This window comes from Trachypithecus francoisi, unplaced genomic scaffold, assembly GCF_009764315.1.
Source record: "Trachypithecus francoisi isolate TF-2019V2 unplaced genomic scaffold, Tfra_2.0 Contig00230, whole genome shotgun sequence".
In the NCBI taxonomy this organism is placed as follows: Eukaryota; Metazoa; Chordata; class Mammalia; order Primates; family Cercopithecidae; genus Trachypithecus; species Trachypithecus francoisi.
Genome location: NW_022680517.1, coordinates 173,285 through 196,591, shown reverse-complemented (window position 1 = coordinate 196,591; position 23,307 = coordinate 173,285). Strand labels below are relative to the sequence as shown.

The window sequence follows — 23,307 nt, the reverse complement described above, 5'->3', positions numbered from 1 at the left end:
AACAGTGAGGTGCCAACAAAGCAAGGATCCTACGATACCCAAATCCAAAGCAAGTAATTAATCCAAGACAAATCCCATCTCAGCGCTCCATTGCTCCTCTCCCATGGGTGGCTTGGCCACCCTGTTCTGGCCCAGCCCATGCCTCCTCCACCCTTATCCCGGCCTGCTCAAAAGAGCCCTGCCTACCATAGCAGGGCGGTGTCTCTCCAAGGCTCTATAGCTCTCAGTCTCTAGCTCCCTGCCCCTCTCTCTTCTGGGGTGGCCCTGCACCTCTTGATATTTCTGTCACCTTCCCTTGATCTCTCTGTCTCTCTCTCTTTCTCTGTTCCTCTCTCTCTGTCTCTCTGTCAGCCTCTTTCCCTCTCACCCTCCCCTGTCTCTCTCAATCTCTGTCTCTCTCCCTCACTTGGTTTCAATCTCTCCATCCATCTCTTCCTTGCTCTCCTTCAAGCCATTTGTGTGTGCTTGCATCTGTGTGTGTGTTTGTGTGTCTGTGTGTGTGCGCACGCTCATGTTTGGGTTCCCGCAAGCGAGCACCCGAGTGTGTCTCTGTGTGGGGCTGTGGATTTGCTCCTGGTGGTAGTGGGATGTGTCTGGGTTTCTCTCAGTCCCGCTCCCCGGGGATCAGGCTGCCAGCTCAAGGGCTAGCCTGGTGCAAGGCAGGGCCATTCCCTCACCCCACACCCTCTTGCCCACTGGCCGGGCCTTGGTCGGTACAAGTGACTGTAGTCGGGGTGTTGTGATAAAAGGCTATGTGTGTCTGGGCTGGCTCTTCACCCTTGGCCTGCTCTAATGACTCTGGTTGGATGGGGCCACAGGGGGCCTCAAAGGAGCTCCTGAGCAGCCAGGTATCAAAAGAATACCTCCCCAACAGGGTGGAGGGCCAGACGGGGTCCCAGGATCATGGGCTCTGGGCCTTGATGCCTAAGAGCACTCCCTGATCTGAGCAGGTGCGACGTGGTGGAAGCTTGGGAGCTCGGGAGTTGGGGGGAAGGCTGAGGGCAAGGAGCTTGGGAGTCCTGATCCCAGCCTGGCGGTGCTGGGCCGACAGTGCTGGCTCAAGTCCAGCAGGCATGGCTGGGCCTAGCTCTTGGGGCAGCCATGCACCTCTGTGGGTGTCTACCGCCATACCACCCTGAACATACCTGATCTCAGAAGCTAAGCAGGGTAGAGCCTGGTTAGTACTTGAATAGGAGACCCTCTGGGAATACGAGGTGCTGTAGGCTTTTCTGCTTTCTTTCTTTAATACCTTCCTTCTTTTCTTCCTTTCTCTCTTTCTCTCTTCTTTCTTTCTTCTTTCTTTCCTTATTTCTTTCTTTTCGTTTCATCTTTCTTTCTTCTTTCTTTCTTCCTTTCTTTCTTTCTCTCTCTTTCCTCTTTCTTTCTTTCTTTCTCTCTTTCTTTCTTTCTTTCTCTCTTTCTCTCTGTCTTTCTTTCTTTCTTTCTCTTTCTTTCTCTCCTCTCTCTCTCTTTCTCTCTTTCTCCTTCCTTCCTTCCTTCCTTCCTTCCTTCCTTCCTTTCTCTCTCTCTCTCTCTCTCTTCTTTCTTTCTTTCTTTCTTTTCTTTTTCTTTCTTTCTTTCTTTCTTTCGAAGGAGTCTCGCTCTGTCACCCAGGCTGGAGTGCAGTGGCGCAATCTCAGCACACTGCAAGCTCCACCTCCCGGGTTCACGGCATTCCCCTTCTTCAGACTCCTGAGCAGCTGGGACTTCAGGCGCCCACCATGACCCCCGGCTCTTGTTTTGTGATATTAGTAGAGATGAGGTTTCACTGTATAAGCCAGGCTGGTGTGGATCTCCTGCCTTCGTGATCCAAATGCCTTAGCTTCCCACAGTGCTGGGAAAACAGGCGTGATCCACCATGCCCATCCTGCTGTAGGCTTTTGTGGCTTCCCCTCTCCCTCCCTTCCCCCTACTGTCGCCATGTTTCCAAACCTCCCCTCACTCTGCTCCCCCTTTATTGCCCACTGACACCCCCACCACATCTGGGCACCTCCTCCTGGCCGTCTGCCACCAGAGCACAACTGGGCAGCAGAATCCCACTCATTCCACCTTGCTGCTGCCCCATCAGGAGCACAGCTCCAGTCCGGGTGGGCAGGGGGCCGGACCCCAAAGGCCCAGACACGGGTTCCCTGCCATTCGTGGTGCCTTCCCACTCTGGGAACCCCCAGGTGATTCAATCCACCCATCGGGCACCGCCGCAACTTTCCAAATGGGGGAAGGGGTGAGCAGGGGCAGCGGGTGCCACACACACCAGCCAAGACCTCCACTCAAGGACACAGGGGCTGCTTATCCGGGGGAAGGACATTGCTATGCCAGGCACCAGGAAAGCAATCCCCATCCATCTGGATTCCCATTGCCACCAACTTCGTGTAAACTCCAGAACTGAGGACATGCCAGAGACCCAGGCCTTGGGCCCTGTGGGCATGCCCAGTTCCACAGCTCCCACCAAACGGGCCGGTGTACTCTGCAAATCAATGGGCCAACCGCACCGCACCAAGAGAACAGGGAGATGCCAACAAAGGAAGGAGCCCAGGAAAGCCACTTCCAAAGCAAGCAATTAACCCAAGACAAATCCTGTCACAGCGCTCCATTACTCCTCTCGCATGGAAGGCCTTGCCACCCGTTCTGGCCCAGCCCAAGCCCCCTCCACCCTATCCAGGCCTGCTCAAAAAGGCCCTGCTTACCGGAGCAGTGCGCTCCCACTCCAAGGCTCTATTTCTCTCGCCCTCTGGCTGCCTCCCCTCTCTCTTCTGGGTTTGCCCCTTCCCCTCATGCTGCTTCTATCGCCTTTCCTCTCTCTCTCTGTCTCTCCCTCTTTACCTGTCTCTCTCTTTCTCTGACTCTCTGTCTGTCTCTTTCCCTCTCCCCCACCCCTGTCTCTCTTGATCACTGTTTCTCTCCCTCCCTCGGGTTCATTCTCTCTATCCATCTCTTCCTTGCTCTCAATCAAGCCGGTTGTGTGCATATGTATGTGTGTGTTTGTGTGTGTGTATGTGTGTGTGTGTGTGTCTGTGTGTGTGTGTGCGCATGTGTGTGCATTCCCACGTGAGAGTGCCCGGGTGTGTCTGTGTGTGGGGCTGTGGATTTTCTCCTGGTGCTGGTTAGGTGTGTCTGGTTTTTCTCAGCCCATCCCGCCAGGGATCAGGTTGCCGGCTCTAGTGACAGCCAGGGGCAAAGCAGGGTCATCCCCCAACCCTGAACTCCCCTCGCTCTCTTGCCCACCGGGCTGGGTCTTGGTCGGAGCAAGCAACCATGGTGGGGGTGTTGTGAGAAACAGGCCACTTGCACCTGTGCCGGCTCTTCGAACTTGGGCAGTCCTGACAGCTCTGGTTGGGTGCCACAAGAGCCGGCCTCGCAGGAGTTCGTCATCGGCCAGAAATCCAAAAGAATACCTTCGCGACTGGGTGAAGGATGGGACGGGGTCCCAAGATCTTGGGCCCTGGGCCCTGATGCCTCAGAGCACTCCCTGTTCCGAGCGGGCCGGACGTGGTGGAAACTCGGGAGCCATGGGAAGGCCGCGGGCCAGCGGCTTGGAGGTTTCAATCAGAGCCCAGCATCCCCAGGCTGGCGGAGCCAGCTGCAAACTGGTGGGCATGGTTGGGCCGGGCTCTTGGGGCAGCCAGGCGCCTCTGCTGGTGATTATGGACATACCATCCTAAACAGGCCTGATCTTTTCTGATCTTGGAAGCTAAGCAGGGTCGGGTCTGGTTAGTACTTGGATGAGACCACCTGTGAATACTGGGTGTTGTGGGTTTTTAGCTTTCTTTCTTGTCTTTCTTTTATTTTACCTTCCTTTCTTCTGTTATCTCTCTGTCTTCTTTCTCTCGTTTTTTCTGTCTGTCTTTCTTTCTTTTTTCTTTCTTTCCTTTCTTTCTTTTCTTACTCTATATCTTTCTTTCTTCTTTATTTCCCTCTTTTTGTCTTTTCTTTCTTTCTCTCTCTTTCTCTTTCTTTCTTTCTTCCTTCCTTCCTTCCTTCCTTCCTTCCTTCCTTCTTCCTTTTTTCTTTCTTCTCCTTCCAGATGGAGTCTCACCCTGTCACCCAAGCTGGAGAGCACTGGCGTGAACTCTGCTCGCTGCAAGTTCCGCCTCCCTGGTTCATGCCATTCTCCTGCCACAGAAATGGGTTCCCATGTGTAAGCCAGGCTGGTCTGGATCCCCTGACTTCCTGATCCATATGCCTCGGCCTCCCAAAGTGCCAGGATTACAGGCGTGATCCACTACGCCCGACCTGCTGTAGGCTTTTGTGGCTTCCCCCCTCCCTCCCTTCCCCCTACTATCGCCATGCCTCCCAACCTCCCCTGATTCTGCTCCGAAGTCATCGCCCACTTACCCTCCCGCTGCAGCCGGGGACCTCCTCTTGGGTGTCTACCATCAAAGCACCACTGGGCAGGAGTATCCCACTGCTTCCGCCTAGCTGCTGCACTACTAGGAGCCTGTCTCCAGCCCGGGAGGCCAGGAGGCCGGACCCCAAAGGCGCAGGCATGAGTTTCCTGCTGTTTGCAGTGCCTACCCCCTTCCAGAACGCACAGGCAATTCAATCCACTCATCGGGCGCAACCACAATCTTCCAAACTGGGGGAAGGGGCAGACAGGGTCAATGGGTGCCACACATGCCAGCAAAGACCTCTGCTCCAGAACGCAGGGCCTGATTTATCCGGGAGAAGGACGTTGCTATGTCAGCCACCAGGAAAATGGTCCCTGTGCACCTGGATTGCCATTGCCACCAACCTCGTGTAAACTAAAGTCCTGAGGACAAGCCAGAGGCCCAGACCTCGGGCACCATGGTCATGCCCTGTGCCACGGGTCCCGCCAAATGGACATGGGCACTTTGGAAATCAAGGGGTCCACCACACCACACCAAGAGCACAGGGAGGTGCCAACAAAGGAAGGAGTCTATGAAACCCACCTCCAAAGCAAGTAATTAATCCAAGACAAAACCGGCCTCAGTGTTCCATTACTCCTCTTGCATAGATGGCCTGGCCACACTGTTCTGGACAAGCCCAAGCCCTGTCCACCCTGTCCCGGCCTGCTCAAAAGGGCCCTGGCTACTGGAGCAGAGTGCTCCCTCTCCAAGACTCTATCGCTCTCGCTCTCCAGCTCCCTCCCCCTCTCTCTTCTGGGTTTGCCCCTGCACCTCGAACTACTTCTGTCACCTTACCTCTGTCTCTCTGTCTTTCTCTTTTCTGTCCCACTCTCTTTCTCTGAATCTCTGTCTGTCTCTTTCCCTCTCCCTTCCCCTGTCTCTCTCAATGGATGTCTCTCTCCCTCCTTTGGTTTCAATCTCTCCATCCATCACTTCCTTGCTCTCCTCCAAGCCATTTTTGTGTGCATGCATGTGCGCGTGTGTGTGTGTTGTGTGTCTGTGTGTGCACGCACGCATGCATGTGTTCCCGCATGCAAGAGCCTGGGTGTGTCTGTCTGTGGGGCTGTGGATTTCCTCCTGGTGTTGGTGGCATGTGTCTGGGTTACTCTCAGCCCCTTTCGCTGGAGATCAGGATGCTGGCTCTAGTGCCAGCCCAGGGCAATGCAGGACCATCCCCTGACCCCCAATGCCCCACACCCTCTTGCTCACCATCCAGGTCTTGGTCGGGATAAATGAGCGTGGTGTTGGCATTGTGAGAAAAAGTCCACATGCTGCTCAGCCGCCTGTTCGCCCTTGGCCAGCCCTGATGGCTCTGGCTGGGTGGGGCAAGAGGTGGCCTTGCAGGAGCTCCTGAGCTGCCAAGGATCCAAAAGAATACCTCCGTAACAGGGCAGAGGACTGGACAGGCTCCCAGGATCATGGGCCCTGGGCCCTGACGCCTCAGAGCACTCCCTGTTCAGAGTGGGCCCAACGTGCTGGAAGTTCAAGAGGTCAGGAGCCAGGGTAAGGCCACGGGCGAGTGGCTCAGGGGTCCGGATATGAGCCTGGTGTCTCAGGGCTGGCGGTGACAGCTGGAAGCCAGTGGGCATGGCTGGTCTGGGGTTGTGGGGCAGCCAGGCGCCTCTGCCAGCATCTACTGGCATACCATCCTGAACCCCCCGATCTCACCTGATCTCGGAAGCTAAGCAGCGTGGGGCATGGTTAGTACTTGGATGGGAGACTGCCTAGGAATACAGGGTACTTTAGGCATTTTTGTTTTCTTTCTTGTCTTTCTTTCTTTTCTAGCTGCCTTTCTTTCCTTCTTTGTCTCTCTCTTCTCTCTTTCATTCTTTCTTTTCTTTCTTTCTCTCTTTCCACTTTTCTTTCTTTCATTCTTCCTTCTTTCTTTCCCTCTTTCTTTCCTTTCTCTCTCTCTTTCTTTCCTTCTTTATTCTTTTATTTCTCTTTCTTCTTTCCTTTCTTTCATTCTTTCTTTGTCTCTCTTTCTTGCTGTCATTCTTTGTTTCTTTCTTTTCTTTCTTTCTCCCTTTCCTTCATCCTTTTCTTTCTCTCTTTCTTTCTTTTCTTCTTTCTTCATTTTCTTTCTTTCTCTTTCTTCTTTCTTTCTTTTCTTCTTTTCCTTCTTTCTCTCTTTCTTTCTTTTTCTTTCTTTCCTTCTCACTTTCTTTTCTTTCTTACTTTCTCTTTCTTTCTTTCTTTCTTTCTTTCTTTCTTTCTTTCTTTCTTTCTGTCTGTCTGTCTTTGTTTGTTTGTTTCCCTTTCTTTCTTCCTTCCTTCCTTCCTTTTTCTTCCTGATGGAGTCTTGCTGTGTCTCCCAGGCTGGAGTGCAGTGGCATGACTTCGGCTCACTGCAACCTCCTCCTCTGGGGTTCACGCCATTCTCCTGCCTAAGCCTCCCGAGCAGCTTGGACTACAGGCACAGCCACCATGCCCAGCTCATATTTTGTAGCTTTAGTAGAGATGCGGTTTCACCATGTTAGACAGGCTGGTCTGGATCTCCTGACTAAGTGATCCACCTTCCTCAGCCACACAAAGTGCTGGATTACAGGTGTGATCCACCATGCCCGGCCTGCTGCAGGCTTTGTGGGTTACCCCCTCCCTCAAATGCCCCTAATGTCACCATGCTTCCCAACCTCCCCTGACTCTGTTCCCCCGTTATCACCTGCCTACCCCCCTGCCACAGGTAGGGACCTCCTCTTGAGGATCCGGCACCAACGTACCAGCAGGCAGCAGCATCTCACTTCTTCTGCCTCCCCGCTGCCCTGCCAGGAGCCTGGCTCCAGCACAGGAGAGCAGGGGGCCGGACATCAAAGTCGCAGGCATGGGTTCCTGGCCGTTCGCGGTGCCTTCCCATTCCCCGAACACCCATGTGATCCAATCCACACATCAAGTGCCACCGCAACCTTTCAATCCTGGGGAAGGGATGGGCAGGGGCAGCACATGCCACACATGCCAGCCAAGACCTCCGCTCCAGAACTCATGGGCTGCTTTTCCAGGAGAAGGTATTACTTCACCAGCCACCAGGAAAACAGTCCCTTTGCACCTGGATTCCATTGCACCAACTTCTTGTAAACTCTAGTCCGAGGACATGCCAGAGATCCAGGCCTCAGGCCCCATGGGTACACCTGGTGCCATGGCGTCTACAACCATACCACCCTGAACGCCCCCAATCTCATCTGATCTCGGAAGCTAAGTAGGGTAGGACCTGGTTAGTCCTTGGATGGGAGACCGCCTAGGAATACTACGTGCTGTAGGCTTTTTGCTTTCTTTCTTGTCTTTCTTCTATTCTACCCTCTTTTATTTCCTTCTCTCTCTCTTTTTTCTTTCTATCTTTTCTTTTCTTCTCTCCTTCTATCTTTCCATCTTTCTTTCTTTCTTCTTTGCTTCCATCTTTCTTTTCATTCTTTCTTCCTCTTTCTTTCTTTCCTACCTTCTTTTTCCTTTCTTCTCTTTCTCACTTTCTTTCTTCTTTCTTTCCTTCTTTATTTCTTTTCTTTGTTTCTTTCTGTCTTTCTGTCTTTCTCTTTCTTTTCTTTCTTTTTTCCTCTTTAATTCTTTCTTTCCTTTCTTTCTCTCTTTCATTCTTTCCTTTTTTCTTTCTTTCCTCTTTCTTTCCTTCTTTCATTTTTATTTCTTTCTTTCTTTCCTTTTTCCTTTCATTGTTTATTTTTTATTTCTTCTTTCTTTTCTTTCTTTCTTTTTTCTCTCTCTTTCTCCCTTCCTTCCTTCCTTCCTTTCTTTTCTTTCTTTATTTCTCTTTCTTCCTCTCTTTCTTCCTTCCTTTCTTTTCTTTCTTTATTTCTCTTTCTTTCTCTCCCTTTCTTTCTTTCTATCTTTCCTTCCTTCCTTCCTTCCTTCCTTCCTTCCTTCCTTCTCTTACCAGACGGAGTCTCGCTCTGTCACCCAGGCTGGAGTGCAGTGGCGCGATCCCGGCTCACTGCAAGCTCCACCTCCCGGGTTCATGCCATTCTCCTGCCTCAGCCTCCAGAGCAGCTGGAAATACAGGCACCAACCACCACTCCAGGCTCTTGCTTTGTAGTTTTCCCAGAGACTGGGTTTCACGGTTAGCCAGGGTGGTCTGCATTCCTGAGCTCATGATCCACCCACCTTGGCCTCTCAAAGCTGGGGTTACAGGCATGATCCACTACCCAACCTGCTGTAGGCTATTTTGGCTTTCCCTTCACTCATTATGCAGGGTCAGGCCTGGTAGTACTTGGATGGGAGACACCTGGGAATACTGGGTGCTATAGGGTTTTTTGATCTTTCTGGTCTTTTTTCTTTTCTACCTTCCTTTCTTCCCCTCTCTCTTCTTTCTTTCTTCCTTCCTTCTTTTCTTTCTTTATTTCTCTTTCTTTCTATCCCTTTCTTTCTTCTATCTTTCCTCCTTCCTCCTCCTTCCTTCCTTCCTCCTTCTCTACCAGACGGAGTCTCGCTCTGTCACCCAGGTGGAGTGCAGTGGCGGATCCCGGCTCACTGCAAGCTCCACCTCCCGGGTTCATGCCATTCTCCTGCCTCAGCCTCCAGAGCAGCTGGAAATACAGGCACCAACCACCACTCCAGGCTCTGCTTGTAGTTTCCCAGAGACTGGGTTTCACCGTGGTAGCCAGGCTGGTCTGCATCTCCTGAGCTCATGATCCACCCACCTTGGCCTCTCAAAGTGCTGGGGTTACAGGCATGATCCACTACCCCAACCTGCTGTAGGCTATTTTGGCTTTCCCCTTCACTCATTATGCAGGGTCAGGCCTGGTTAGTACTTGGATGGGAGACCACCTGGGAATACTGGGTGCTATAGGGTTTTTTGCTCTCTTTCTGGTCTTTTTTTCTTTTCTACCTTCCTTTCTTCCCCTCTCTCTTCTTTCTTTCTTTCCTTCCTTCTCTCTCTCTCTTTCTTTCTTTCTTTCCTTCCTTTTTCTTTCTTTCTTTTTCTTCTCTCTCTCTTTCCTTATTGTTTTCTTCTTTCTTTCCTGTTCTTTCTTTTTTCCTTTTCTTTCTACCTTCCTTCCTTCCTTCCTTCCTTCCTTCTTCCTCCTTCCTTCCTTCCTTTTTCCTTCCTTCTTCCTTCCTTCCCTCCCTCCCTCCCTCCCTCCTTTCTTTCTTTTCTTCTCTCTCTCTCTCTCTCTCTCTCTCTCTTCCAGATGGAGTCTCACTCTGTCACCCAGGCTGGAGTGCAGTAGAGTGATCTCAGCTCACTGAAGCTCTGACTCCTGGGTTCACACCATTCTCCTTCCTCAGCCTCCCCAGCAGCTGAGACTACCAGTGCCCGCCACCAAGCCCGGCTCATGTTTGTAGTTTTAGTAAAGACTGGGTTTCTCTGTGTTAGCCAGGTTTGTCTGGATCTCCTGACCTCGTGATCCACCCATCTCGGCCTCCCAAAGTGCTGGGATTGCAGGTGTGATCCACCGTGCCTGGCCTGCTGTAATCTTTCATGGTTTCCCCATCCCTCACTTCCCCCTACAGTTGCTATGCTTCCCGTCTCCCCTGACTCTGCTCCCACTTTATCACCTGCTTACATCTGCTTACATGCACTGCAGCCTGGGACCTCCTCCTGGGCTTCTGCCACCAAAGAACCATCGGGCAGCAGAATCCCACCACTTCCGCCTCACCACCACCCCGCCAGGAGCCTGGCTCCACTCCAGGAGTGCAGGGGGCTGGATCTCAAAGGTGCAGGCACGGGTTCCCTGCCGTTTGCTGTGCCTTCCCGCTCCAGGAATGACCAGGCAATTCAATCCACTCATTGGGTGCTGCCACAACCTTCCAAACAAGGGGAAGGGGTGGGTAGGGGCAGCAGGTGGCACACATGCCAGCCAAGACCTCTGCTCCAGAATGCAGGGGCTGCTTTATTCGGGGAAGGACATTGCTTCGCCAGCCACCAGGAAAACAGTCCCTGTGCACCCAGATTCCCATTGCCACCATCTTCGTGTAACTCCAGTCCGGAGAACAATCCACAGACCCAGGCCTTGGGCCCCATGGCTCCCGCCAAATGGGCAGGCGAACTCTGCCAATCAAGGGGCCCAGCGAACCACACCAAGAGCAGATGGAGGTGCCCAGAAAGGAAGGAGCCTACGAAACCCACTTTCAAAGCAAGTAATTAATCCAAGAGAAACCCTTCACAGTGCTCCGGAGCAGCCAGGTACCAAAAGAATACCTCCCTGACAGGGTGGAGGACCGGATGGGGTCCCAGGAATGTGGACCCTGGACCTTGTGACGTGGTGGAATCTCGGGAGCTTGGGAGCCAGAGGGAAGGCTGTGGGTGAGCAGCATGGGGGTCCTGATCCCAGCCCGGCAGCCCTGGGCCAACAGCGCCAGCTGGAAGCTGGCGAGCATGGCAGAGCTGAGCTCTTGGGTCAGCTAGGCGCCTCTGCAAATGTCTACCACCATATCACCCTGAACGTATCCGATCTCATCTGATCTTGGAAGCTAAGCAGGGTCGGGTCTGGTTAGTACTTGAATGGGAGACCCACTGGGAATTCCAGGTTCCATAGGCTTTTTTGCTTTCTTTCTTTTCTACCTTCCTTTTTCCTTCTCTCTTTCTTCTTTCTTCTTCTTTCTTCTTTTTCTTTCTTTCTTCCTTCCTCATTTCCTTCCTTCCTTCCTTCCTTCTTCCTTCTTCCTTCCTTCCTTCCTTTCTCTTTCTTTCTTTCTTTCTTTCTTTCTCTTTCTTCTTCTTTCTTTCTTTCTTCTTTCTTTCTTCTTTTTCTTTCTTTCTCTTTCTTTCTGTCTGTCTGTCTGTCTGTCTTTCTTTCTTCTTTCTGTCTTTCTTTCTTCTTCTTTTTCTTCCAGACGAGTCACCCAGGCTGGAGAGCAGTGGCACGATCTCGGTTCAGTGCAAGCTCCGCCTCTGGAGATTTTCTCCTGGTGATTGTGGGGTGTGATTGGGTTTCTCTCAGCAACTCTCATGGGGAATCAGGCTGCCAGCTCTAGTGCCAGCCCCGGGGGAAAGCAGGGCCATCCCCCAAGCCCCAAACCCCCATGCCCTCTTGCCCACTGGCCGGGTCTTGGTCAGGACAAACGACCATGGTGGAGGTGTTGTGAGAAAAAAGCCACACCACTGGGCCGGCTGTTCGCCTTTGGCCAGCCCTGATGGCTCTGGGTGGGTGGAGCAACAGGGGGCCTCACAGGAGCTTCTGAGCATCCTGGGATCCAATAGAGTATCTCAGCAACAGGGCGGAGGACAGGACAGGGTCCCAGGATCTTGGTCCCTGGGCCCTGATGCCTAGGAGCAATCCCTGTTCCAAGCAGAACTGTTGTGGTGGAAGTTGGCAGCTCGGGAGCCAGGAGAAGGCCACAGGCGAGGGCTTGGGGGTCTCCATACGAGCCCAGAGGCCCTGGGCTGGCGGTGCCAGCTGGAAGCCGGCAGGCATGGCTGAGGAGGGTCTTGGGGCAGCAAGGCACCTCTGCCTGCACCTACAGACATTCCACCCTGAACGCTCCCAATCTCATCTTGATCTCGGAAGCTAAGCAGGGTAGGACCTGGTTAGTACTTGGATGGGAGACTGCCTGGGAATGCTGAGTGCTATAGTCTTTTTTGCTTTCTTTCTTGTCTTTGTTTCTTTCTACCTTCCTTTCTTCTCCCTCTCTCGTTTTTCTTTCTTTCTTTCTTTCTTTCTTTCTTTCTTTCTTTCTTTCTTTCTTTCCATCTTTCTTTTTATTCTTTGTTTCTCTCTCCCTCTTTCTTTCTTTCTTTCCTTCTTCTGTCTTCTTTCTTTCTCTCTTTCTTTCTTCTTTCTTTACTTCTTTCTTTCTTCTTCTTCTTCATCTCTCTCTTTCTTCTTTATTCTTCCTTTTATTTCTCTGTTTTTTTCTTTCCTCTTCTTCTTTCTTTTCTTTTCTTTTCTCTTCTTTCTTCTTTCTTTCTTTTTTCTTCCTCTCTCTCTCTCTCTCTCTTTCTTTCTTATTTCTTCTCTTCCAGATGGAGTCTCTCTCTGTCATCAACACTGGAGTGCAATGGCGCAATCTCGACTCACTAAAAGCTTGGCCTCCCTGATTCTCGCCATTCTCCTGCCTCAGCCTCACGAGCACCTGGGACTACAGACACCTGCCACCATGCCCGGCTCATGTTTTGTAGTTTTAGTAGAGACGGTGTTTCACTGTATTAGCCAGGTTGGTCTACATCTCCTGAATTCATGATCCACCTGCCTCGGCATGCCAAAATCCTGGGATTACAGGCGCGATCCCCCAGGCACAGCCTGCTGTAGGCTTTTGTGGCTTCCACTCTCCCTCCCTTCCCCCTACCATTGCCATGATTCCCAACCTCTCCTGACTGTGTTTCCCAATCATCACTCCCCTACAGCCCCACCACTTCCGGGGACATCCTTCTGGGTTGCACCACCAAAGCAGAAACAAGCAGCAGTATTCCATGACTTATGCCTAGCTCTTGCCCCACCAGGAGCCTGGCTCCAGACTGGGAGTGCAGGGGGTTGGAGCACCAAGGCGCAGGCACTGGTGTTGTCATTGTGAGAAAAACACCATGCGCCGCTGGGCTGCATGTTTGCCCTTGGTCAACCCTGAGGGCTCTGATTGGGTGGGGCAAGAGGGGGCCTCGCTGGAGCTCCTGAGCCGTCAGGGATCCAAAAATATACCTCCATGACTTGGCGGAGGACTGGACTGTGTCCCAGGATCGTGGGCCCTGGGCCCTGATGCCTCAGAGTGCTCCCTGTTATGAGCAGGCCCAACGTGGTGGAAGCTCGTGACCTCGGGAGCCAGTGGAAGGCCGTGGGCCAGTGCCTCGCGGATCCTGATACAAGCCCATCAGGCCAGAGCTGGTGATGCCAGTTGAAAGCCAGGTGCCTCCGCCCATGTCTACGGCTATACCACCTTGAATGTGCGAGATCTCATCTGTTCTTGGAACCTAAGCAGGGTCCGGCTTGGTTAAGACTTCCGTGGAACACTGGCTGAGAATATTGGGTGCTGTAGGTTTTTCGCTTTCTTTCTTGTCTTTCTTTCTTTTCTACTTTCCTTTCTTATCTTCTCTCTCTCCTTTCTTTCTTTCTTTCTCTTTCTTTCTTTCTCTTTCTTTCTTCTTTCTTCCTTCCTTCCTTTCTTCCTTCCTTTCTTTCTTTTCTTTCTTTCTGTCTTTCTTCTCTTTCCTTCTTTCTTTCTTTTCTTTCTTTTTTCTCTTTCTTTCTTTCCATTTTTCTTTCTTTCTTTCTTTCTCCCTTTCTTCTTTCTTTCCTTCTTCATTTGTTTCTTTTGTTTATCTCTTTCTTTATTTCTCCTTTCTTTAATTCTTTCTTTCTTTTCTTTCTCCTCTTTTTCTTTTTCTTTCTTTCTCTTTCTTTCTTCCTTCCTTCCTTCCTTCCTTCCTTCCTTCCTTCCTTCCTTCCTTTCTTTTTTTTCTTCTAGACAATGTCTCGCTGTATCACCCAGGGTGGGATGCAGTCGTGCCATCTCGGCTCACTTCATGTTCCATCTCCCATGTTCACACCATTCTCCTGTCTCAGCCTCCTGAGCAGCGGGGACTACAGGCACCCGCCCCCACAACAGCTTCATGTTTTGTGGTTTTAGTAGAGACAGGGTTTCACCCTGTTAGCCAGGCTGGTCTGGATCTCCTGACCTCGTGATCCACACTCCTCGGAGTCCCAATGTGCTGTGGTTGCAGCCGTGATCCACGCAGCCCAGCCTGCTGTAGCCTTTTGTAGTTTCAACCATCCTTCCCTTTCCCCTACTGTCACCATGATTCCCAAATTCTCCAGATCCTGCTCCCATTTTATCGCCCTCCTACAACACCACCACAGCCAGGGACCTCCTCTTGGGGGTCTGCCACCAAAGCACCACTGGCAGTAGCCTCCCACTGCTTCTGCCTCGCTGCCACCATGCCAGGAGCCTGGGTCCATGCCAGGAGGTCAGGCGGCTAGATCATAAAGGTGCAGGCGCAGGTTCCCTGCTATTCACGCTGTCTTTCCGCTTTCAGAATGCCCAGGAGAGTCAATGCACTCATCGGGCACCGCTGCAACCTTCCAAACCCGGGGAAGGGGCAGGCAGGGGCAACCCATGCCACACACGCCAACCAACACCTCCGCTCCAGAACATGGGTCCACTTTATCTGGGGGAAGGACATTGCTTTGCCAGCCACCAGGAAAACAGTCCCTGTGCACCCAGATTACCATTGCCACCATCATCATGTAAATTCCAGTTCTGGGGACACGCCAGAGACCAAAGCCTTGGGCTCCGTGGTTATGTTCGGTTCCACAGCTCCCACTAAATGGGCGGGCGCACTCTGCAAATCAAGGGGCACACCACACCACACCAAGAGCACAGGGAGGTGCCAACAAAGGAAGGAGACTACGATACCCACGTCCAAAACAATTAATCCAAGACATTCTCTGTATCAGCGCTGCATTTCTCCTCTCACATGGCTGGCCTGGCCACCCTGTTCTGGACCAGCCCAAGCCCCCTCCACCCTATCCTGGTCTGCTCAAAAGGGCCCTGCATACACGAACAGGGTGCTCCCTCTCAAAGTCTCTATCACTCTCGCTCTCTAGCTTCCTCCCCCTCTCACTTCTGGGTTTTCCCCTGCACCTCCCACTACTTCTGTAGCCTTCCCTCTGTCTCTCTGTCTCTCTCTCTTTCTCTGTTCTACTATCTTTCTCTGAACCTCTGTCTGTCTCTTTCCCTCTCCTCTTCCCCCTCTCTTGATGGATGTCTCTCTCCCTCCTTCAGTTTCAGTCTCACCAACCATCTCTTCCTTGCTGTCTTTCAAGCCGTTTGTGTGTGCATGCATGTGTGCGTGTGTGTGAGTGTGTGTCTGTGTGTGTGCACATGTGTGTGTGTGTTACCACGTGTGAGAGCCTGGGTGTGTTTGTGTGTGGGGCTGTGGATTTTCTCCTGGTAGTGTTGGTGTGTGTCTGGGTTTTTCTCAGCCCCTCTCCCTGGAGATCAGGCTGCCAGCTCTAGTGCCAGACTGGGGCAAAGCAGGGCCATCACCCAAACCACAACACCCCACATCCTCTTGCCCACTGGGCGGGTCTTGGTCGGGATAAACGACCATGGAGTTGTTGTTGTGAGAAAAAGTCCATGCGCTGCTCATCCGTCTGTTTGCCCTTGGCCAGCCCTGAGGGCTCTGGCTGGGTGGGGCAATAGGGGGCCTCGCAGGAGCTCCTGAGCTACCAGGTATTCAAAAGAGTACTTCAGTGACAGGGCAGATGACCGGATGGGGTCCCAGGATTGTGGGCCCTGGGGCCTGATGCCTGGGACCATTACCTGTTCCAAACGGGCCCGACATGGTGGACGCTCGGGAGCTTGGGAGCCTGGGGAAGGCTGAGGGTGAGCTGCTCGGGGGTTCGAATATGAGCCTGGCAACCCTGGGCTGGTGGTGCCAGTTTGAAGCCGGCAGGCATGGCTGGGCAGGGCTCTTGGGGCAGCCAGGCACCTCTGCCAGCGTCTACAGGCATGCCACCTGAACCTGCCCGATCTCGTCTGATCTCAGAAGCTTAGCAGTGTGGGGCCTGGTTAGCACTTGGATGGGAGACCACCTGGGAATACCGGGTGCTGTAGGCTTTTTTGTTTTCTTTCTTGTCTGTCTTTCTTTTCTACCTGCCTTTCTTTCCTTCTCTCTCTCTCTCTCTCATGTCTTTCTTTCTTTTCTTTCTTTCTCTCTTTCTTTCCTTCCTTCTCCTTTCTTTCCCTCTTTCTTTACTTTCTTTCTTTCTCTCTCTCTTCCCTTTTCTTTTCTTTCTCTTTCTTTCTTCTTTCTTTTCTTTCATTCTTTCTTTCTCTCTCTTTCCTCCTTTCTGTCCTTCTTTCTTTCTTTTCTTTCTTTCTTTCTGTCCTTCTTTCTCTCTTTCTTTCCTTCCTGTCTTCTTTCTTTGTTTTCTTTCTTTCTTTCTCTCTCCCTGTCTTTCCTTCTTTCCTTCTTTTCCTCCTTTCTCTCTTTCCTTCTTTGTTCTTTCTTTCCTTCTCACTTTATTCTCTCTTTCTCTTTTTCTTTCTTTCTTTCTTTCTTTCTTTCTCTCTTCTCTCTTTCTGCCTTTCTTTTGTCTTTCTTTCTATCGTTCTTTCTTCCTTTTTCTTCCAGACAGAGTCTCGCTCTGTCACCCAGGCTGGACTGCAGTGGTGCAATCTCCACTCACTGCAAGCTCCTCCTCCTGGGTTCATGCCATTCTCCTTCCTAAGCATTCCGAGCAGCTGGGATTACAGGCGTGGCCACCACGCCCAGCTCATGTTTTGTAGTTTTAGTAGAGCCGCAGTTTCACCATGTTAACCAGGCTGGTTGGGATCTCCTGACTATGTGATCCACACTGCTCGGCCACAAAAAGTGCTGGATACAGGAGTGATCCACTGCACCCGGACTGCTGTAGGCTTTCGTGGCTTCCCCTTTCCCTCCCTTCCACCTACTGTTGCCATGCTTCCCAACTTCCCCTGACTCTGCTCCCACTTAATCATGCCCCTACACCCCCGTTGCAGTCAGGGATCTCCTCCTATGGGTGCGCCACCAAAACACCACTGGGCAGCAGGATTCCACTGCTTCTGCCAAGCCATCACCCGGCCAGGAGCCCAGATCCAGCCTGGAAGGGCAGGGGCTGGACCCCAAAGGCACAGGCCCAGGTGTTGGCTTTGTGAGAAAAAGGCCACACGCCGCTGAGCTGTCTGTTCGCCCTTGGCCAGTCCTGATGGCACTGGCTGGGTGGGGCCAGAGGGGGCCTTGCAGGAGCTCCTGAGCCACCAGGAATCCAAAAGAATAACTCCACGACAGGGCAGAGGAATAGCCGGGTTCCCAGGATGCTGGTCCCTGGGCCCTGACACCTTGCAGCACTCCCTGTTCCCAGCGGGCCCGACGTGGTGGACATTTGGCAGCTCGGGAGCCAGGTGAATGCCATTGGCAAGTGGCTCGGGGGTCCCGATACGAGCTGGGAGGCACTGGTGGGCTGATGGGGTTGGAAATGGCTCGGGAATTGGCGGGTCGGTCTCTTGGTGTAGGCCAGTGCCTCTGCCAGTGTCTCTGGCAACACACCATGAACGCGGCCTGATATCGTTAATCTGGAAGCAAGCAGGGTTAGGGGACTGGTTAGTATTAGATGGGAGAGATATCCTGGGAATACCGGGTCTGTCGTCATATTGCTTTCTTTTCTTTCTTTCTACATTTGTCTTTCCTTCTCTCTCTTCAGTTTTCTTTCTTCTTTTTTTATTTTTTTATTTTTTTATTTTTTTTTTTATTTTTTTATTATACTTTAAGTTCTAGGGTACATGTGCATGACGTTTATATCATGTATAACTCCCCAATGCAATCCCTCCTCCTCCCCCCTCCCCATGATAGGCCCAGTGTGTGATGTTCCCCTTCCCGAGTCCAAGTGATCTCATTGTTCAGTTCCCACCTATGAGTGAGAACATGCGGTTTGGTTTTCTCTTCTTGTGATAGTTTGCTAAGAATGATGGTTTCCAGCTGCATCCATGTCCCTACAAAGGACGCAAACTCATCCTTTTTGATGGCTGCATAGTATTCCATGGTGTATATGTGCCACATTTTCTTAATCCAGTCTGTCACAGATGGACATTTGGGTTGATTCCAAGTCTTTGCTATTGTGAATAGTGCCGCAATAAACATACGTGTGCATGTGTCTTTGTAGTAGAGTAATTTATAATCCTTTGGGTTATACCCAGTAGTGGGATGGCTGGGTCATATGGTACATCTAGTTCTAGATCCTTGAGGAATCGCCATACTGTTTCCATAATGGTTGAACTAGTTTACAATCCACCAACAGTGTAAAAGTTCCTATTTCTCCACATCCTCTCCAACACCTGTTGTTTCCTGACTTCTTAATGATTGCCATTCTAACTGGTGTGAGATGGTATCTCATTGTGGTTTTGATTTGCATTTCTCTGATGGCCAGTGATGATGAGCATTTTTCATGTGTCTGTTGGCTGTATGGATGTCTTCTTTTGAGAAATGTCTGTTCATATCCTTTCCCACTTTTTGATGGGGTTGTTTGTTTTTTCTTGTATATTGTTTGAGTTCTTTGTAGATTCTGGATATTAGCCCTTTGTCAGATGAGTAGGTTGCAAAAATTTTTTCCCATTCTGTAGGTTGCCTGTTCACTCTGATGGTAGTTTCTTTGGCTGTGCAAAAGCTCTTTAGTTTAATTAGATCCATGTGTCATTTTTGCTTTTGCTGCCGTTGCTTTTGGGTTTTAGACATGAAGTCCTTGCCCATGCCTATGTCCTGAATGGTACTACCTAGATTTTCTTCTAGGGTTTTTATGGTATTAGGTCTAACATTAAGTCTCTAATCCATCTTGAATTAATTTTCGTATAAGGGGTAAGGAAAGGATCCAGTTTCAGCTTTCTACTTATGGCTAGCCAATTTTCCCAGCACCATTTATTAAATAGGGAATCCTTTCCCCATTTCTTGTTTCTCTCAGGTTTGTCAAAGATCAGATGGCTGTAGATGTGTGGTATTATTTCTGAGGACTCTGTTCTGTTCCATTGGTCTATATATCTCTGTTGTGGTACCAGTACCATGCTGTTTTGGTTACTGTAGCCTTGTAGTATAGTTTGAAGTCAGGTAGCGTGACGCCTCCAGCTTTGTCCTTTTGACTTAGGATTGTCTTGGCAATGCGGGCTCTTTTTGGTTCCATATGAACTTTAAAGCCGTTTTTTCCAATTCTGTGAAGAAAGTCATTGGTAGCTTGATGGGGATGGCATTGAATCTATAAATCACCTTGGGCAGTATGGCCATTTTCACGATATTGATTCTTCCTATCCATGAGCATGGTATGTTCTTCCATTTGTTTGTGTCCTCTTTGATTTCACTGAGCAGTGGTTTGTAGTTCTCCTTGAAGAGGTCCTTTACATCCCTTGTAAGCTGGATTCCTAGGTATTTGATTCTCTTTGAAGCAATTGTGAATGGAAGTTCATTCCTGATTTGGCTCTCTGCTTGTCTGTTACTGGTGTATAAGAATGCTTGTGATTTTTGCACATTAATTTTGTATCCTGAGACTTTGCTGAAGTTGCTTATCAGCTTAAGGAGATTTTGGGCTGAGACAATGGGGTTTTCTAAATATACAATCATGTCATCTGCAAACAGGGACAATTTGACTTCTTCTTTTCCTAACTGGATACCCTTGATTTCTTTCTCTTGCCTGATTGCCCTAGCCAGAACTTCCAACACTATGTTGAATAGGAGTGGTGAGAGAGGGCATCCCTGTCTTGTGCCAGTTTTCAAAGGGAATTTTTCCAGTTTTTGCCCATTCAGTATGATATTAGCTGTGGGTTTGTCATAAATAGCTCTTATTATTTGAGGTACGTTCCATCAATACCAATTTATTGAGCGTTTTAGCATAAAGGGCTGTTGAATTTTGTCAAAAGCCTTTTCTGCATCTATTGAGATAATCATGTGGTTCTTGTCTTTGGTTCTGTTTATATGCTGGATTACGTTTATTGATTTGCGAATGTTGAACCAGCCTTGCATCCAGGGATGAAGCCCACTTGATCATGGTGGATAAGCTTTTGATGTGCTGCTGAATCCGGTTTGCCAGTATTTTATTGAGGATTTTTGCATCGATGTTCATCAGGGATATTGGTCTAAAATTCTCTTTTTTGTTGTGTCTCTGCCAGGCTTTGGTATCAGGATGATGTTGGCCTCATAAAAAGAGTTAGGGAGGATTCCCTCTTTTTCTATTGATTGAAATAGTTTCAGAAGGAATGGTACCAGCTCCACCTTGTACCTCTGGTAGAATTCAGCTGTGAATCCATCTGGTCCTGGACTTTTTTTGGTGGGTAGGCTATTAATTGTTGCCTCAATTTCAGAGCCTGCTATTGGTCTATTCAGGGATTCAACTTCTTCCTGGTTTAGTCTTGGGAGAGTGTAAGTGTCCAGGAATTATCCATTTCTTCTAGATTTTCTAGTTGATTTGCGTAGAGGTTTATAGTATTCTCTGATGGTAGTTTGTATTTCTGTGGGGTCGGTGGTGATATCCCCTTTATCATTTTTTATTGCGTCTATTTGATTCCTCTCTCTTTCTTCTTTATTAGTCTAGCTAGCGGTCTGTCAATTTTGTTGATCTTTTCAAAAAACCAACTCCTGGATTCATTGATTTTTGGAGGGTTTTTGTGTCTCTATCTCTTCAGTTCTGCTCTGATCTTAGTTATTCTTGCCTTCTGCTAGCTTTTGAATGTGTTTGCTCTTGCCTCTCTAGTTCTTTTAATTGTGATGTTAGAGTGTCAATTTTAGATCTCTCCTGCTTTCTCTTGTGGGCATTTAGTGCTATAAATTTCCCTCTACACACTGCTTTAAATGTGTCCCAGAGATTCTGGTATGTTGTATCTTTGTTCTCATTGTTTCAAAGAACATCTTTATTTCTGCTTTCATTTCGTTATGTACCCAGTAGTCATTCAGGAGCAGGTTGTTCAGTTTCCATGTAGTTGAGCGGTTTGGATTGAGTTTCTTAGTCCTGAGTTCTAGTTTGATTGCACTGTGGTCTGAGAGACAGTTTGTTATAATTTCTGTTCTTGTACATTTGCTGAGGAGTGCTTTACTTCCAATTATGTGGTCAATTTTGGAATAAGTGCGATGTGGTGCTGAGAAGAATGTATTCTGTTGATTTGGGGTGGAGAGTTCTATAGATGTCTATTAGGTCCGCTTGGTGCAGAGATGAGTTCAATTCCTGGATATCCTTGTTAACTTTCTGTCTCGTTGATCTGTCTAATGTTGACAGTGGAGTGTTGAAGTCTCCCATTATTATTGTATGGGAGTCTAAGTCTCTTTGTAGGTCTCTAAGGACTTGCTTTATGAATCTGGGTGCTCCTGTATTGGGTGCATATATATTTAGGAGAGTTAGCTCTTCCTGTTGAATTGATCCCTTTACCATGATGTAATGGCCTTCTTTGTCTCTTTTGATCTTTGATGGTTAAAGTCTGTTTTATCAGAGACTAGGATTGCAACCCCTGCTTTTTTTTGTTCTCCATTTGCTTGGTAGATCTTCCTCCATCCCTTTATTTTGAGCCTATGTATGTCTCTGCATGTGAGATGGGTCTCCTGAATACAGCAGACTGATGGGTCTTGACTCTTGATCCAGTTTGCCAGTCTGTGTCTTTTAATTGGAGCATTTAGTCCATTGACATTTAAGGTTAATATTGTTATGTGTGAACTTGATCCTGTCATTATGATATTAACTGGTTATTTTGCTCGTTAGTTGATGCAGTTTCTTCCTAGCCTCGATGGTCTTTACATTTTGGCATGTTTTTGCAATGGCTGGTACCGCTTGTTCCTTTCCATGTTTAGGGCTTCCTTCAGGGTCTCTTGTAAGGCAGGCCTGGTGGTGACAAAATCTCTAAGCATTTGCTTATCTGTAAAGGATTTTATTTCTCCTTCACTGATGAAGCTTAGTTTGGCTGGATATGAAATTCTGGGTTGAAAATTCTTTTCTTTAAGAACGTTGAATATTGGCCCCCCTCTCTTCTGGCTTGTAGAGTTTCTGCCGAGAGGTCTGCTGTTATTCTGATGGGCTTCCCTTTGTGGGTAACCCGACCTTTCTCTCTGGCTGCCCTTAAGATTTTTTCCTTCATTTCAACTTTGGTGAATCTGGCAATTATGTGTCTTGGAGTTGCTCTTCTGGAGGAGTATCTTTGTGGCGTTCTCTGTATTTCCTGAATTTGAATGTTGGCCTGCCCTACTAGGTTGGGGAAGTTCTCCTGGATGATATCCTGAAGAGTGTTTTCCAACTTGGTTCCATTTCCCCCTCACTTTCAGGCACCCCAATCAGACGTAGATTTGGTCTTTTTACATAATCCCATACTTCTTGCAGGCTTTGTTCATTTCTTTTCTTCTTTTTCTTTTGGTTTCTCTTCTCGCTTCATTTCATTCATTTGATCCTCAATCGCTGATACTCTTTCTTCCAGTTGATCGAGTCGGTTACTGAAGCTTGTGCATTTGTCACGTATTTCTCGTGTCATGGTTTTCATCTCTGTCATTTCGTTTATGATCTTCTCTGCATTAATTAATCTAGCTGTCAATTCTTCCACTTTTTTTCAAGATTTTTAGTTTCTTTGCGCTGGGTACGTAATTCCTCCTTTAGCTCTGAGAGGTTTGATGGACTGAAGCCTTCTTCTCTCATCTCGTCAAAGTCATTCTCTGACCAGCTTTGATCCGTTGCTGGCGATGGGCTGCGCTCCTTTGCAGGGGGAGATGCGCTCTTATTTTTTGAATTTCCAGCTTTTCTGCCCTGCTTCTTCCCCATCTTTGTGGTTTTATCTGTCTCTGGACTTTGATGATGGTGACGTACTGATGGGGTTTTGGTATAGGTGTCCTTCCTGTTTGATAGTTTTCCGTCTGACAGTCAGAAGGACTGTCTGTTGGTCTGTTGGAGATTGCTTGAGGTCCACTCCAGACCCTGTTTGCCTGGGTATCAGCAGCAGAGGTTGCCGAAGATAGAATATTGCTGAACAGCGAGTGTACCTGTCTGATTCTTCTTTGGAAGTTTCCTCTCAGGGGTGACGCCACCCTGTGAGGTGTGGGGTGTCAGACTGCCCCTAGTGGGGGATGTCTCCCAGCTAGGCTACTCAGGGGTCAGGGACCCACCTGAGCAGGCAGTCTGTCCGTTCTCGGATCTCAACCTCCGCGTTAGGAGATCCACGGCTCTCCCCAAAGCTGTCAGACAGAGTCGTTCGCGTCTGCACCGCCCCCGCTCTTTCCCCTAATGGGCTGCAGCTGTGCGCTGTCCGCAGAGGTAGAGTCTACAGAGACAGGCAGGCTTCCTTGAGCTGCTGTGAGCTCCACCCAGTTCGAGCTTCCCAGCGGCTTTGTTTACCTACTTAAGCCTCAGCAATGGCGGGCGCCCTCCCCCAGCCTCGCTGCTGCCTTGCGGATAGATCGCCGCAGACGGCTGTGTTAGCAGTGAGGGAGGCTCCGTGGGCGTGGGACCCTCCCGGCCAGGTGTGGGATATATTCTCCTGGTGTGCCTGTTTCCTTAAAGCGCAGTATTGGGGTGGGAGTTACCCGATTTTCCAGGTG

General features: G+C 49.6%; 5 pseudogenes; all 5 read left to right on the top strand.

The window, feature by feature from the left end:
• Positions 1-1,117: 1,117 nt before the first annotated feature.
• LOC117080190 lies at positions 1,118-1,226 on the top strand (annotated as a pseudogene).
• A 6,276-nt stretch (positions 1,227-7,502) lies between these two features.
• Positions 7,503-7,621, top strand: LOC117080158 (annotated as a pseudogene).
• Positions 7,622-10,730: 3,109 nt separating this feature from the next.
• LOC117080253 lies at positions 10,731-10,849 on the top strand (annotated as a pseudogene).
• A 917-nt stretch (positions 10,850-11,766) lies between these two features.
• On the top strand, positions 11,767-11,886 carry LOC117080287 (annotated as a pseudogene).
• A 3,856-nt stretch (positions 11,887-15,742) lies between these two features.
• On the top strand, positions 15,743-15,860 carry LOC117080227 (annotated as a pseudogene).
• The last annotated feature ends 7,447 nt before the right edge of the window (positions 15,861-23,307 follow it).